Below are 18241 nucleotides of genomic sequence, written 5' to 3'. Positions count from 1 at the left end.
GAAATGGATTTGGACTGTTATAGACTAGTTAGCCACACTTCAATAAAACTGCTAGAGGGAACATTAGTACTAAGGTATGGGCTAATCAGTCAATGGGGATTTGGAAATGGCAGATCATGCTTGATTAAACTAATCAAATTCTTTAAGAAAATTACCAAGTATTTAGACAAAGAGAATCCATAGAACATGATATAGTTGGATTTTAATAAGCATTTGAGAGATTGGTTGCAAAAGTTAAGGTCCTTGATAAAAGGCAAAGTTGCACAGATAGAGGGATTACTCAAGGACAGAGAACCCAGACTAGGAGTTAATATAAAAAGCTAAAAGCTACTGCGGATGCTGGAAATCCAAAACAAAAACAGAATTACCTGGAAAAACTCAGCAGGTCTGGCAGCATCGGTGGAGAAGAAATCTGTTAACATTTCGAGCCTTCACGGCCCTTCGGCAGAACTGAAGCATAGTTAGGAGAGGGGTGAAATATAAGCTGGTTTAAGGTGGGGCGGGGGGGAGAGAAGTTGAGGGTGTGGTGATTGTGGAGATAAGCAAGCAGTGATAGGAGCAGATAATCAAAAGATGTCACAGACAAAAGGATCAAAGAGGTGTTGAAGGTGGTGATATTTGTCTAAGAAAAGTGCTAATTAAGAATGGAAGACAGGACACTCAAAGTACAGCTCTAGTGGGGGTGGGGTGGAAAAGACTAACAAGGTTTTAGTTTTAGATTTAAAAATAATGGAAATAGGTGGGGAAAGAAGAATCTATATAAATTATTGAGTAAATATACTCTAATTTAAGAGCAACACTCTCAATAGAACGAACCAACAGACATCATAGACACCTAGAAATTATGATGCACAGATCTTTAAAAGTAAAATTATAGGTGAAAAGGCCATAAAAAGAGCAATTAGGATTTTAGATTTATCTATTTAGGGTATTGAATCCAAAAGCATAAAAGCTATGATGAAAATATGCATGACATAGTTTGGGACACAAATGAATTACCCTATTAAAAAAAGGATATTGAAATGATTGGAAAGGTCCAATCTCACTAAGATAATATCAGGAAAAAGAGCTTATAGTTATGATAAAATTTTTTAAAAATGCTCCCCTCTCTGGAGAAACGACTAATCTTTGCTCCAACAAATAAAACCCTGTTGTTAACATTTCTAGTCAGTACAATAGTAATGACTCTAATGTAATGTTTAAAACTTTAAGGTTGCAAAATTCAGCTCCGTAGTCCCTGTTTTCTCAGCGTTATCATTGCCACTTTGCCTCCAAAATGGCATCCACAATACACATGCACACTTCTGGTGCCAGCTCTGCCAGCTGTTAATTTGGTGAGGGTGTTGATGTGCACGCTGGGAGTGTGGACCAGAAGAATGCAGAGTAGACAGAGCTTGATGTCAATCAGTATGTAACACAGTTTTGATGCAAACACTTGTTTTGGAGCACAATACTCCACTAACTTCCTCTCTTAACCTTACACAGCTGAACATGTGTTCAGCAGCAGGAAGAACACCCAACATCATTATTTAAAGGGTCACCAACTACTTTCAGGTTAGTGGCTGATTGATTTCTATTGGATCTTGCTGCAATTGCAGAAGTGTTTGGTGATTCCTAGGATTGTTTAAAGTTTCTAATATCTACAGAGAGTGGTATGACTCATACTGAAGGACTTTGAACTGACTTCAAGGGTTCTGCACAACCCACTTGCTCCCAGACATAGCTGCAGTAATATGTATCTGCAATGGACTATTTTATGATTGAGAATAAGCAGTGGTGACACAGAGAGGACAAGCTGTTGGAAGAGGGAGGAGGAGGAGGGGGAGAAGGAGGCCATATCCACTCTGGGTGTTCAGTGGGCAATTCTCCTACCTTATCTTCTGAGGAACAGTGGCCTGGATTTTCAATTCAGGGTCAGGAGCCCAGCTCCCAGGTAATTTCATGATCCTGACCCTGCATCGCAGCAGCATTAGCAACGCAAAAGGATTTTCAAATACAAAGAGACGAGTTGGCTTGGGGTGGGTTCGGCACTTAATGAGCAGCATTGGGAGTAGGATGAATGTGGGACATAAATCTGGAGGGCCTTTTGAAAAAGCAAGTGGTAACCTTGACTGTTTGCTGAGGACATGTCACAGAAGGGTGCTGATCAGGCCAGTGTCGGCTCAAGCAGTGTGCTATAGTCCATGATGGATATGTATGACTGCACCCATGTCAGGGAGCAAGTCTGTGCAGAGTCCCTGAAGTCAGGACAAAGTCCTTCAGCATGTGCCATACCACTCCCTGTAGACTTTAGGATCTTTAAACAACTCCATGGGCAACGCCAAGGTTGGCCTCAACCAGTGTGCTAGGCCATTATGAAAGGGCTGAAGCAGTTGAAGAGGCTGATGAGGGTGTCACCAGCATCATCCCTCACCTCCTCTGCCCCTCTCACTCATAACCTATCCATGCTGAAAGGCCCTGTAATGATGCAGGTGCAACAGCCGATGGAAGATCCCCCACCGGCACCTCAGCTGGATGCAGCCACAATGGAGCAGGCTGCCTCCATCTTAGAGGTGACGTTTCGAGTCCTCATGACCCTTCAGCAGAATGGGTCATGAGGACTCGAAACGTCAACTCTTTTCTTCTCCGCCGATGCTGCCAGACCTGCTGAGTTTTTCCAGGTAATTCTGTTTTTGTTTTGGATTTCCAGCATCCGCAGTAGTTTTTTGTTTTTGCCTCCATCTTATCCTTAGCCACAGGAACACCTCATTGGAGAGGGCCATGCCATTAGTTTCACTTTATGGGTCACTTGGGCAATGATCTCTCTGTTTGTTATTGATTTATCTTGTTCTAATGATAATTGATTATGTTGTTACTCAGACTTGTGTGCGTTTTTAAAGCTTGTTGAGAAAAGTAAATGAAAGTTAAGGGGGTGAGGAGCACTGGGCTTAGGGTGGTTGCACGATCTGTGATGTGGGGCAATGCTGGCAGTGGAGACCCCATTCTCAATGTCTTTGGGTGGCAATGGGATTATTCATGTGTGTGCTCGCTGGATAATTCCTTTCTCTGATAGAAGCCAAGTTGCAGAGTCATAGGATTGACAGGCACTCACATGAAGCATTGCTGAATTCCCCTGATTGTTGTGAGGCCTGGATGGCCTTGGCGGTCTTTCTCCAATGCCTGGGTTCCCCTGCAGCACCACCTGCATCCTTTCCCAATGTGCCTTCCACAAAAGGGAGGTTCTCTTAAGCTTTCTTGGAATATAGAGCCTAACACACTTAATTTTCTCTTGCCAGAGAGAAGCGGGCAAGGCAAGCATCATGCTTTGCAAGAACTGCAGGCTTTACCATTGGGCAGGGCACCAATGATGGCACACACATCACTCTGCAGGTGCCGCATGTTAACTCTGGGATGTATTGCAAGTGAAAGGGATTCCACACTCACATTGGTTTGTGACCATACACAGTGTATCATACAGGTCAATGCCCAATATCCTGTCAGCAGTCATGATGCCTTCATTCTGCAGCAGTCCACTATGACATTGGCACTTGAGCCATCATGACAATCCAGAGAGTGGCTACTGAGTGACAGGGGTATCCTTTGATGACAAGATTTATGACTCTGGTGCACAACCCACACACATGTGGGTAGCAGACAAATAATGGCAGCCACGCTGGCATGCAAAATGTGGTAGAGCAGACCATCAGAGTGCTTAAACAACTGTTCTGCTGCCTGAACTGCTCTGGAGGAGCTGTGCAGTACGGAGCAGAGAGCATGCCAAGATTCAGGATAGGTTGCTGCATGTTGCACAGCCTCACCATCAGGAGGGCATAAGGGCACATTCCTTGCTTGGTGAGGAGGAGGAAGAGGAGGAGGAGGACGTGAGGAGGGAACCAGTACAGCCACTTTCTGGCTGGGCTGTATATGACTGATTCATCCAACTGCAATACCAATAAACACAACCCCAATTTCCCACTCACCAACAGTCCCATATTTTACCTTAATTCTGTCACTGATCATCACAATGTCCACTTGGCCACAATGCAAAAATAAAAGCCGCCACATACATTTTAAACCAAACGTAAATCGAACCATGCATAATGCATACAAACATCAACAAATGGCCACAGATGGATCCCCTTAGAACTCATCTTCCATGAATTTTTGCCTGTCCTAGTGCTCCTACACAATGTTATTCCAGTGACTGTAGCATGGCTGGTGGATGGCGACTCACTTTCTCTGGCGGAGTCTGGAGACGGCCTTGCAGGATGACCTTGAACATCTCTGGCCCTGGAAGGCCCAACTCCGGAGTGCATTGCCTCTGCATGGATGGCAGCAGTCTGGGCTGGACAACTGACAGGCAGGGCACTGGTGCGTAGCAGCGGAGGGAGGATAAACGTTGTTTTCTGGAGACAAGGCAGCAGGTTTGTGCACCATGGAGCCACTGACACTCCTGCCACTCCCCACGGAAAGTGCCACAGTAATCTTAGTAATCTGTTGCTGAGCTGTTGTGTGAGCCTGCAAACACATTTGAACATTGGCATCTGCAGCCCTGATGGCAGCTGCTTGAGGCTGTGTGACAGCCAGCTGAGCTCACCTGATCTCACCCTGAGCTTCCATCTCAGCACCCAGACGTTGGCTGTCTTCTGCTTGTGTTGCAATGGAAGTTGAGACATTGGCCATCATGGTTGGGTCTGCACATGTGCTTTTAGAGTCGGCCACCACTTCCGTGCTGGAAAAGATGGGTGCCAAGGCCTGAGGAAAGCCGTGTGCCAAATTGGTGCCAGGACTCCTCCATGCTTCTTGGCACTGACCACAGGCTTTCTGGTAGCCCTGTCAATGCACCAAGTATTTCATTGTGCATACCCATCAGTGTTCTTCTGTAGGCTGCCCCATCGAAGTCTTCATCTGAGTCCTCTGCAGAAGAACTTGTGCGCAACATCACCCTCAGGCAGGTTGACACCTTCTCTACTCTTGTTCTCTACCCTGGCTCGTGTCTGGTGACTCATTATGTGAAGATCCTAACTCTAAGCTATTCTCTAAGTGTCAGTGTCTGATCTGATGACTGTGTGTGTAGGAGGCAGTGATGGTGTTTCTTCTTTAACAGTCTCCTGTTATTCGTCCACCAGGTTGTAGTTCTTGAGTATCACACGTGTAGGCCTGTGGTAAGGGGGTTGGGGGAGGCAAGAGATGAATTTTTAGACCATCTGTCGCTTGTCAATCAGAGAAGATTGTGGGTTGAGGAGAAAGTGAGATGTGAGTAGAAGTATTAGCTACAAGCATAGTGCCATCTTCGATGATTTCGATCCTGCCACTGGCCACGGCCTCAGTCACGGCCACTCGAATGATGATGAGCACTGCCTCCTCCTGCTGGTAAAGATATGCAGCTGTGCCTGTCCCTTGCACTGTAAGAGAGAGGGAATTACGTCAATGCCTGTCATTGTGTGTGTAAATTATGAGATCTAGGTGTGAGTCTTGCAGTCATGCTAACCCTCACATGTAAGGGTGAGGCAAAGCTATGAATGTAAGGTATAAGTCATGATGGTAGAGATTGTTGGTAGGTAAGTAATGGGGGTGTGGTGTGTTGAGCTGTGTCTCAGGCTAATGGTGCAATTTATGGAATATAGCATTTGAAGCTACATTCACTGATCGTGACCACTCTTGTGAGGTCATTGAACTTGTTGTGGTACTGCATCCAGTTCCTCAGGACTATACTCCCATGGCTATCTGGCCCCACTGCCTTCGCAAAGTTTGTCTAGATCGATGACATCTCTGTTCTCCACGTCCTGCGCTAAGGTCTCCAGGGCAAGCATTAGAAAATCTTGGAGCTTGCTTTCTGCCATGTTGTGCCATTCTTGTGTCTTTCCCATGTTAAAATCATTTTTAGAATAACGTTCAGCAGCTGTTCCAGCCAAAATGCACCTGCACTTTAAGTAGTGCAGGCTAGTTTGAACTTGTGCCCACCTCTCATGTTTGTGACCTCTGCAGCATGCCAACAGTGTGCTTAGCATTGACTGCACGCTACAATCATCTAAATTAATAGGCAGCATGAAGTTTAGTGTGCTGCCTGCATTGAAAACAACAGGCATTTGTTAATCGCTCATTGTGATCCCCACACCTTTTTTTGAGGACTTTGTGTCCTGAAATTTTATTTCCGACTCTCCTTGATTCAGTAACACAGAGGCAACAATTTAGAATTAGCATGAAAAGTATAAATTGAAGGTTATAGAGACATTTTTTAATCAGTTACCCGAATATGAAATTCATTAATACAAATTGTTGCCAAAGCCAAGTCAATCATGACACTTAAGGGGGATTAAATAATGTTTCAAGCAGAAAAAACATTAGCAGGCATAGGAAAACAGCAGGTAAGTGAAAATAAATAAAGCTCTGATGTGGAGCTGATACAGCCACAGGCCTGATGGGTTGAATGGCTTCCATCTGTGTTGAACTTTCGTTGACTCTCTGGCTTTATATTTATGCAGCACATTTTGCAAACAAGATTCACAAGCTGTATTGGACAGTTATATATAACTCTCGCCATGAAATGTGTGATGTGTTGGTAACTAAGGCCAGGATTTTCCTCTCGTCGGGTGGGCACAGTGGGCGTGCCTGGGAGTGGCCGTGGAACTGACTGCCGCCCGCAATCGGGCCCCAACCGTGATTTCAAGCTGGTGGGCCAATTAATATGGTGACTCTCATGGAGAGGCAGCTCCAGGGACAGAATCAGGGGTTCCTGGGGTTGCGCTCGGACCTGCAAGCCTTTACACAGGCAATGAACTCGGGTAGTCAGTGTCAGTGTGGGAGATGGATGAGGCACCCAGTATCCTGGCTAGGTGCCCATCCATCAATAGTGTGCAGGGAGGTCCAGAGCGGCTTCACATTGGTGCACGAGCTGCCTGTCATCTCTGTGGGCTCCTCTCAGGCCTCTTGGATGACGGCAGCAGCTCCTCTGCCCCTCTGCCAGTGATGGTGGCATCTGATGAGGCTGTGATGACTGGGAAGATGCCAGCCGTGGTACGGGCCACTCCCTCCCGGGGGGGGTCAGCACAGGCTCCACTGGCCAGAGGACGACCGCCAAGGTCATCAAAGCCAACAAGACAGCAGAGTCAGCAGGCTGCCTCCAATGCCGGTGCCAGTGAGGGGGGAGCACCTAGATGTAACACTCAAAAACGTAAGTTAAAGACACCATAAGCACAAGAAGGACAGTTCACAGGTGATTTTATGTTTATTTCTGTTTACTTTATCTATACCGGTCTGGGATTGAAGACCAGAAACATTTCTGTAAATAGTTTTGAACTGTCACAAGGAGATACATTTTGTTTTTGTCATCATGGCCTGTGTATGCTTCACCTTTTTATTTTATTGGTGCAGGGTACACCAGTATGTAATGCTGGACTCAAGTGGCTCTGAACTTTATTGCACAGGCACTGAGTGTCCTTTGTGTTCAAATGAAAGCGTGCTTTCAGACATCTGGGATGGAGGAGGCAGCCCTGACATGCGTTTGAAGCTGATCTTTGGTAGCCTAGCTGAAGGAATGTTGGATCAAGTGTCCCTGCCTCCCTGCAGCTACTGAGGTCTGGCTTCATGCCCTCAGCATTCTCCTCACCGTGCTCATCTTCGGACTCACTACTGGGTTCATTATCTGTGGCCTGTGCAGCTGCCTCAAGATCCCCACCTCCAGTGGGTCCCCCATTGCCAGTGCCAGATTGTGGAGAGCGCAGGATGCAACTACAATCAGTGACACACGCTCTCAGGGGCATTGTAGTCCTCCTCTTGAATGGTCCAAGCATTGGAAGCGCATCTTGGGAAGACCTATGGCCCTCTCTATCACCGCCCGTGTGGAGGCATGACTCGTATTGTAACGCTTCTCTGTCTCTGTTCTTGAGTGGTAGAGAGGCGTCATGAGCCACCTCTTCAATGGATAGCTCTTGTCACCCAGCAGCCATCCATCCATCCAGCGGGGCTGGAGCACTGAAGAGCCCCGGCACCTGGGAATGTCTCAGGATGTAAGCAGCATGGGAGCTGACAGGGCACCTTGCACAGAATTTCAGAATCTGCATCCTTTGGTTACACACTATCTGCACACTCATGGAATGAAATCCCTTCCTGTTGACGAAGGCACCCGGCTGACCCGCTGGCACCTTGATGGCCACATGTGTGCTGTCGATGGTACACTGGATGCGGGGGAACCCAATGATCGCTGCAAAGCCTCTGGCTAGCTCAGCCTGACTGGCCTCGTCTGTATGGTAAAGAATAAGTGTCAGAACCCTCCTGAACAGAGCTTCTGTCACCAGCTTGATGCAACTGTGGACAGCTGACTGGGAGACTCCACACAGATCCCCCACTGAGCCCGGGAAAGAGCCGGAGGCATAGCAGTTGAGGGCCAATGTGACCTTCAGAGCCACTGGCTTGGGGTGTCCTCCCATACAGTCGGAGCTGATCTCAGCCCCAATCATCTGGAAAACAGAGGTCATGCTCTCCCTTGAGAGGTGGAGCCTCCTTTGGCATTGCACTTTGGACATATTGAGGTAGCTGCATTGTCGCCTATAAATCCTGGCAGCAGGATAGTGGCATCTTCTGCCGCCTCTTCTGCCTTGGATTTCCTACTGTCCCTGCGCCCCTTGTGCTTGCACCTCTCCTCCCACAGGTACCTCCCCTAGAAGCTGCATCGGGACACGCGGCCTCCTCTCCCTTCTGCCCCTCTCTTCCTTCTCAGAGGAGGTGCCTCCAGTGGAGAGCACAATCCCCATTACCAGGGTAGGGGAAGGTTTCTGATACCTGGAAGGGTCCACATGGTCTGAATCCTCCGGAGGCCTGGCAGACAGCAATGAGTCCTGAAATGAAGCCTGGAAAAGCTAAGAATGAAGCCCTGAACAGAGATGAAGCTGCCAAGTACCAGCTGCAAACTATCTCCAAAACTGTTCACTGCTCACACTAGCAATGCTGCTGACCCTTTTTACCCCGTCCTTGGATGAGGTTTGTGAAAATGTTTGCTAGCCGCCTGCCCGCTTTGCCCATGCGATGAGCAGAAAATCACATTGGCAAGGGACAATCACAGTCAATTGGACTGTTAAAGGCCTTAAGTAGCCTGTTAATTACTGGTGGGTGCCACTCTAGCACCCGTGCATGCCCGCCAAGCGAAATATCGTGCAAGTGTGCGATGACCTCTGGACGCTCAATCGACATCATCACGTGTTATTTTAGTCCTGATTGTGATGGGCCTGCCCATGGGACGAAAAATTCTGCCCTAAAACTCGTTGATCAGAAAATTCCATTTTCTGGACAAATTAATTGTAGGAGGTTTTTGGCTGGGTCTTTCTTATCAAACCTTTCTGTGACGTTAGCTTTGAATGCTAATAGAATGTATGTGGTTTATCTAGCCCATGTAGTGCATCTTCTGGAGATATGGTACATAAATAACTGTTACAAATTCGGGTCTGTTCTACATATTTTCTTGGGTTCAGTGTCATTGGTCTCGCATGTCCCTTAAAGTCAGAAGTTTATCTTTACTACCTAATATCTAGTCATGTCTTAGTTTGCTACAATGAAAGCCCTTTGTTATATGAACTGTTATCTTGAAGTTAATGGAAGGGGATACCAGGCAGGGCTTGCAATGGATTGTTCATCCATATCGCTAGGTTTCCACCCTCGCTGAAAGTCAAAATCTACCTGAGTGAGTCTGAAAGCCAAGAGGAAGGATCAATGACCTTCATTGTCTCAGTTCGTAGAGGTTTGTGAGAAGCATTAGTTCACTGGCTGGTTTGTCTAGTTTTAACACTCCATCTGCTATTAAAACCATAATCTCTTTTGAGTTAAATTCTACTGAACAGAAAGACTGCTATAAATTACACTGAACTTCTTCCATAGCCTAATGGCAAAAAAATCTTTCTAAAAACCTTTTCTGGATTTGTCAGGCAGCTCGCTGATACAGAACCACAAATTAAACAAGCAGGCAGGTCTGGATCCACATAAAGCAATGTCTGGCAATTCTGCATGTTAAGGCCATTATTGTACTGGGATTTTATACTTGTGGCACTTTTCAATGCCTTATTGGTGACATGTACAATAAAGAAAAGTAATCATTGCCCTAATCCAAAACACAAGTAAGTGCTACTTACAGGTCATTACATTTATTTTCCACGAACCACAACACTAACATGGAGTCAAAACTTTTCAAGCTACAAACATTTAGATGTTCAATTGCATGCAAGTGGTTCTTTGATCACCTGCCCACCATGAAACCTATCAAAAGCATTTCTATTCCATGACAATGCAGACAGTCTGTGGAGCCAAGACTACAATAACCAATGTGGTTGCCAAACTTCCCAAGGCCCTTTTTGTGACTCAGATATTCTGGCCAACTCTGCATTGATTGAAAGATCATCATTTACAACAAATTATGGACAGGTTTGGTAGAAAATGTTGTAAATTTCATATACCTCACTCAATTTTTGAGGGGGTACATTCAGTCACATTATGTAATTAGCATGATTGCTGTGTCCTGTACTTTGGTGGAGAAAATTAATGGAGTCTTAAGCTATGACAAGTAATTGGGAATTAGCTACACAAACTTTCTCAGAGAAAAAGCAGACTGCTATACAATACAGTATGTAACTTGCAGTTAACATTTTAAAGGTATTAATAAGTCATATAGTTCATGACAAAAGAAAATGGGCGGAATTGTCCTAGATTTGCATTAAGTGCGTTAGCAGGCGGGTAAAACGATGTTTTACCCGCCAGCCATGATGGTGGGTTTTCACGTTATATCGCCCCAATCCCGACACATTATTTATGCATTCCCGGGAAACACGCCATTTTCATGGCAGGTGGGCTCTCATTCGCCCACCACGCCATCACCTCACCGCTTCATCACGCCGGGCGCCATATTTAAAGTCCAGTCGCGCACACAGATCTCACTGCGTCCAGGACTACTGCAGGGAAGAGGTCCACGAAAGGGAAAAAGACTGCAGCCCCCAGGTGTAGTGATGTGTCACTGGAATGCCTTTTGGATGCTGTGGAGGCCCACTGCGATGTCCTCTGCCCCTGCTCTGGCCACAATATGGGCAGTGGCGAGTCCAACCAGGCTTGGGAGGTGATGGCAGTGGTGATCAGTGCCAATGCTGCACAGAAGACGTTGACCAACCAATGCAGATAGAGGATGAATGATCTCATCTGTGCAGCCAGGATATGGAAACCATCTCATCACTCTAAACTCACACTCAAGCATTCACATTCACTGGCATCTCACTCACTGCAAGCTGAAGGGGCATCGCCACACATTCTCACACACCCTCTCATGTTTATCTGGCCTCATCCCTCCTGGAGACTGCTTCCTCAGTCCATCTTGAGGCCACTTGCACAGATCAACATGTGCCCTCACGCACACCCTGGGATACCCCCTTTCCCCAGTACAGCCCTCGTCCTGCAGCTTCTTCCTTTGCCTGAGGCCACTTCCCCCCCTTTGCCAAGCAAGACCTAGCCCTGCAACCATTGAAAAGCCACTCACTTATGGCTGATCTGGTAAGTAGAGACCTGCCATGAGCCCCCCTAAAAATGCTGTCTGTGAAGCCCGGTGCTGATGATTGCGAGTGCTGACCGAAGCAAGGTAGGCAAACTAACCTTGAAATCCCGAGTGAAGTGCAGCCCACATCACTTATGTGCTGTTGTGAAACATGCCGGCGTGTTTTCCCGCCAACATGGGCAGACGATCCAATGGGGGAAGGACGATTCCGGTGGGCAGGCCTAATAATGATATGCTGATGTGTTACAATGAGGTCCCTGACTTCCGATAACGGGGACCGTGGCCCGCCTTTGGTGGGTTGAGTGGACGATCACGAACTGGTTTCATGCCGTTGTGAAACCAATCGCTCCATATTGTCCGCTCACGCCACCGAACATGCCCAACGCTGGCGGGCACGGAAAATCCCAGCCAATATGATTTATATTTGCCACATCCAGTCATGAATGGTGATAGACAATTTAACAACTAACTGGAGGAGGAGGCTCCACAAACATCCCCATCCTCACTGATTGGGGAGCCCAGCACATTTGTGCAAAGCTAAGACTGAAGCATTTGTAACCACCTTCAGCCAGAAATGCCAAATGGATGATCCATCTTGGTCTCCTCCTGACCTCTCCAGCATCACAGATGACAGTTAATTCAATTCACTATGCGTGATATAAAGAAATGGCTGAAGGCACAGGAACAGGGAAAAGCTATGGGCCCTGACAACATCCTGGCAGGAGTACTGACGTCTTGTGCTCCAGAACTAACCATGCCTCTAGCAAAGCTGTTCCAGTACAGCTACAACACTGGCATCCACCAGGCAACGTGGAAAATTGCCCAGTTATGTCCTATTCAATAAAAGCAGGACAAGTCCAACCTGGCCAATTACTATTCTATCAATCTACTCTCGATCATTAGAAAAGTGATGGAAGGTGTGGTTGACAGTGCAATGAAATGGCATTTACATAGCAATCCCCTGCTCACTTGAAGCTCAGTTTGGGTTCTGCCAGCACCACGCCACTCTTGACCTCATGACAGTTTTATAGCAAACATGGACAAAGGAGCTGAACTCAAGAGTAAGAGTGACTGCCCTGAACATCAAGGTAGCGTTACACTGAGGGATTTTCCAGCCCCGCCTGCAGCCGGGATCATTCAATCCCGCGGAAAGTCTTTTGGCTGCCGCATTCCCTGCAGCGGATCCTGCCCTGTACAGCTGGAAAATCCTATCCTGTGCAAGGCATGAAGGAGCCCCAGCAAAATTGAAGTCAATGGGAATTGGGGTAAAATTCTCCACTGGTTAGAGTCAAACCTATTACAAAATCAGTTCGGGACTGTCCGGGCCTTCTCACACCCTCACTGCACTGAGCCCTGGTCTCTGCCACCAGGTTTCTACTGGAAAGTAGGGCAGACTGACCTTGGTGACTTCAAGAGGCAAAGTGTGCGGAAGCTGAAGTAACCTTTTGCATAGTTCTGGAACCATCATTCAAAAGGAAGGAACCCACTACTGTTTTGGAGGAGTTATAATTGTTTAATAAAAAGCTGCCTTGGAGGTGGAGTTGCTTGGATTGGAAAAAGGAAGATTGTTGTGGTTGTTGGATACCAATCAACTCAGCCCCAGGACATTGCTGCAGGAATTGCTCAGGGTAGTGTCTGTTACACTTATGTTGATTAAATGAAGAATGTATCAATCATACACAAGGACTGCTGAAACAATAATGCAGGTCCTTTATTTGAAGATAAGACTATGGGGAGGGTTTTTCCCTCGTCGGGCGGGCTTGGCAGGGGTGGGCAGGGGCAGTCGGGAAGCCGATTGCCGCCTGCGATCTGGGCCAGACCACGATTTCACCCTGGCGAGCCAATTAAGGCCTGCCCAGTATGAAATGCGAGTGGCAGCGCTCAGCACTGCCTGTGCGGGGGCAGGGCAGGGGAGGAGGGCAAACGCGAATTTCACACATGGAGCACAAGCATTTGAAAATCTCCCTGAGGCACAGAGCTCCCTCAGGGAAATGAACAGTTTTCAAAATAAAAAATAAAGGTTTACAAAATGTTATAAACATGTTCCCTCTGTCACATGAGCAGGGACATGTTATTGATTAAATTTAAGAATTTTTATTTTATTTTTATTTACTGTTGGGAACAAAATCCTGCCCGTGGATGAGGTTTCCTAAAAAATGCAAAGGCTGCTTGGCCTTTCTGCCTGCCTGCCAACCATAAGGTTGGACAGGCAGCAAAGATTTCTTTAATTAGCATTTTAATGGCCTTAATAGGCTTTTTAATTGTTGGTGGGAGTGTGCCTGCCGACTGAAATATCGGGCGAGTGCGCGGTGATGTCGCGACGCTCACCCGACGTCATCTCTCATCATTTTACGCTCGGTCGGGTCTGGCGTGCAACCACCCGCTGAGCTAAAAATTCTCTCCTATGTACAGCTAATGTTCACTAGGAAGCTAAGAATGGTACACCTGATCTCTACCCTGCTGCTTGCAGACTGCATACAAGTCATGGGACTAATACATCACATCCTGTCAAGTGATGTAATGGGTGAAAGTAGTTTAAGATACGCTCCCTTAAAAGTGCATGCACATATTTTCACAACAGTGCCCTGGGCCCAATCACCTTCAAATGTTTTATCAATGACTTTCCCTCCATCATAAGGTCAGAAGTGGGGACGTTCGCTGATGATTGCAAAGTGTTTAGTCACATTCGTGACACCTTAGATACTGAAGCAGTCAATGTCCATTTGCAGCAAGATCTGGACAACATTCAGGCTTGGGCTGATAACTGGATTCTAGCATTTGCACCACACAAGTGCCAGGCAATGCCCATCTCCAATAAGAAAGAATCTAACCATTGCCTCTAGACATTCAATTTCATTACCATTGCTGAATCGCCCACCCTCAACATTCTGGGGTTACCATTGACCGAAAACTTAATTGGAGCAGCCATATAGTTTCTGTGGTTACAAAAACAGGTTAGAGGTTAGGAATGTTGCAGTGAGTAACTCACCTTAGGACTCCACAAAGCCTGTCCATCATCTACAAGGCACAAGTCAGGAGTGTGATGGAATACTCTCCACTTGCCTGAATGAGTGCAGCTCAACTAACACTCAAGAATCTCAACATCATTCAGCACAAAGCAGCCCTCTTGATTGGCACCTCAACCACCACCTAAACATTTGCTCCTTCCATCATCAATGGACAGTGGCAGCATTGTGTATCATAAACAAAACGCACTGCAGTGACTTGCCAAGTGTCTTTTATTACAGACGTGATGAGAGAGAACTACTGTCAGCCCTGTTCCTTTCCCTACAGTCCATAATCAGTAAGGTTTTGAGGGGAAGATGTGTATTTGTTTCCTGACTGACCCCTGATTGTGTAGACAATTGATAAACTAGCAGCAAGATTTTCAGAGTTTAAATAAAGAGGATTGTTTATTCATGGCTCACCGAGAAATCTAATGGTGTGACACTCACACACAAAAGCACACTTAAGGAAAGTACAGTTGAAAAGAATAGTGCACTTTTACAGGTTAAAAGCAAAAGAATAGTTCATAAATCATGTGATTGGTTTGTTCTGGAAACCAACATCGCAGGCTTGATGAAGAAGATGGGTGGGATTTTCCCCTCTGGGACTAAGTCCCGTGGCGGGGGTCGGGACGGGGAGCGTTTCCAGCTGTGGAGGCCGTCGGGAATTTGTGTTGTATCATGTGAACCCGGCCGTGGGTTTCCCAACATTTTTCACGGTGGGGCGGGCTGGATGGCCTCGTGCCTGCTGTCATATCTGGGCGCCATATTTAAAAGGCACCCGGACAGCAATTTACCCACCATGTTGATTGAGGAGATGGCCAGAAGAAAACTGACAGCTCCGGCACCCAAGTTCAGCAATGCCTCCCTGGATGTTGTCCTCGGCTAGGTGGAAGCCAGGAGGAGGCAGCCAAGCAGGGAGACAAATCCTGCATGGGAGGAAGTCTCCAGGGCAGTCAATGCCAAGGGCCTCCAGCAGAGGACTTCCCTTCACTGCTGCTAGAGGGTGAAAAACCTCAGCCGCGCCTTCCAGGGTAAGTGAACCCTCAGCTATTCACACTCACCTCAATGAATGGTACAGGGGACATGGGCCTCAGTGGCACTGTGATGAGGTAATGCCTCATAGCCCTACTGCAGTCCACCCACTCTGCAGGTGGAGAGGCCACTGTGGCTTCCTCATCCTTCCACACACACAGCCCACAAGCTGCCTGGAAGTGGGGGGAAGGGGGAAGGGGGGAAAGGGCTTAGGCACTGAGGGCACCAGCAAGCACTACAAATAACATGCCTCTATGAGTCTTATCTTTCTATCTGCATGGGCTCACTGCCCTGAAGAGTACTGCCCCAGAGCCCTTCTGGACGACCTGCAGTGCATCAATCACATGCCACACAATCCAGTGGGTTATTTTTAAGAGTGGAAGCATGAGAAAAATACATGAAATTGCTATATAAAATTAAATAATAAATACAATTGCTCTCAACCCCATCTTGACTCTTTGTGCAAGAGAAGTTAAGCCATAATCATAAACAAAGGGAGAAGATGGGAGGGAGTCGACCACAGTTGAATGAACTCATTGACATCAAGGAGTTGGCAGCCCAGCTGGCAGGGGCAGAGCAGGACAGATCCATCGGAGATGGAGAAATTGGCTTGCAGCCTCCAGCCAGTAAGGATCCATGCTTGTCATAGAAACCTCAGGGTGAAGGGTGTCCTGCTCTGCCCCTGCCAGCTGGGCTGCCCCCTCCTTGATGTCAATGAGTTCATTCAACTGTGGTTGACTCCCTCCCATCTTCTCCCTTTGTTTATGATTATGGCTTAACTTCTCTTGCGAAAGAATCAAGATGGGGTTGAGAGCAATTGTATTTATCGTTTAATTGTATATAGCAATTTCATGCAGTCACTAGCTCGCCTCTCTCTCATTTACAGGTGCCACCAGGAAGAGGGCAAGGCCTGAGACTCAGGAAGCCCTGTTCAGCTCGAACACAAGCCTAGAGAGCAATGGGGACATCGCTGATGATCAAATTGTACCTGTAGAGGCATCACCGCAGACACCTGCCCAGAGACACACACCTCGGTATTATTAGATGTGGTTTAGGAAGGGTCTCACATTCTGGTGGTCACTGCACGGACACGCGTCCACAGCAGGAAGAGGCAGGGTCAGCCAAGGAGTAGTGCTGGGTAAGAGACAGCTGAGAGGTCCGATGATGGGCCTCAGGAATTGGCCTTCCAAGACATGCTGGAGAGGCAACAAGAGGTAGGGGAACATGAAGCAGAGGTGTTGGGAGGTGCTGAACAGGTGGCTTGCGAGGCTGAGGAGTCTGTCCGCCTGCTGGCTGATGAAGTGGTGTCAACCTGTGCATGCATGGAGGTCTCTTTGGGGAGGGTGGCAGATGCCATGGAGACTGGTCCAGTAGATTCTGCTGGAGAAGTGCACAGACCTGCACGCCATCGTGGTAGCCATGGGTGAGCTTCTGCAGTCGCTACCAAGGAGGGGGCAGGGCACCTCAACCTCCCTCCAGGTGCCCTTTCCCCTCAAGGAGTCAAGCAGGGCCTTCAGGCACCCCAAGGGAGGAGGAATGGCAACTGAACACCCCTAGCATCTTCATTCAGGACTCTCTGAGGTCCTCCAGCCCTTCTGAATCCACTTTGCCTGTGGCCCCTTCAACCTTGTCCTCTATGATTGCAGAGGAAGTAGCTGCCCCACAGCGGGACAGCCAAAATAAGCCAGGACCCTCTAAGCCTTGGGTCTCCAGAGGATGGCAGCCAAGGTCATTCATGGCAACAGGGCCAATGGGTCAGCAGGCTGCCTCCACTCCTGCTGCACATCGGGGGAGGTGATGGTGTAGTGGTATTGTCACTGGACCAGGGTAATGCTCTGGGGACCTGGGTTCGAATCCTGCCATGGCAGATGGTGGAATTTGAATTCAATAAAAAAACCTGGAATTAAAAGTCCAATGATGACCATGAAACCATCGTTGTAAAAATCCATCTGGTTCACTAATGTCTTTTAGAGAAGGTGGCCTAGCAAGCCACTCAGTTGTAACAACCCGCTGCAAAAAAAGGAAGGAAACTGGACAGATCACCCAGCATTGACCTGGGAAATGACAACAGCAATCACAGCCCTGTTGACCCTGCAAAGTCCTCCTCACTAACATCTGGGGGCTAGTGCCAAAATTGGGAGAGCTGTCTCGCAGACTAGTCAAGCAACAGCCTGACATAATCATACTTACAGGTAATGTCACATGACCATCTCTAGTGTCCCACCGGCAGGACGACCCAGCAGAGGTGATGGTACAGAGGTGTACAGTCAGGATGGGGTTGCCCTGGGAGTCTTCAACATTGACTGGGGATCCCATGAAGTCTCATGGCATCAGGCCAAACATGGGCAAGGAAACCTCCTGCTGATTTCCATGTACCGCCCTCCCTCAGCTGATGAACAGCTCTATGTTGAGCATCATTTGGAGGAAGCAGTGAGGGTGGCAAGAATGCAGAATGTACTCTGGGTGGGGGACTTCAATGTCCATCACTAAGAGTGGCTCAGTAGCACCACTGCTGACCGAGCTGGTTGAGTCCTAAATGACAGAGCTGCTAGACTGGGTCTGTGGCAGGTGGTGAGGGAACCAACAAGAGGGAAAAACATACTTGACCTCATTCTCACCAGTCTGCCTGCCCCAGGTGCATCTGTCCATGACAGTATCAGTAGGAGTGAACACCGCACATTGTGGAGACGATGTCCTG

Source organism: Cetorhinus maximus, chromosome 14 (genome assembly GCF_964194155.1).
Source record: "Cetorhinus maximus chromosome 14, sCetMax3.hap1.1, whole genome shotgun sequence".
NCBI lineage: Eukaryota > Metazoa > Chordata > Chondrichthyes > Lamniformes > Cetorhinidae > Cetorhinus > Cetorhinus maximus.
The sequence above is the reverse complement of the archived record's forward strand: the minus strand, read 5'-3'. Positions refer to the sequence as shown.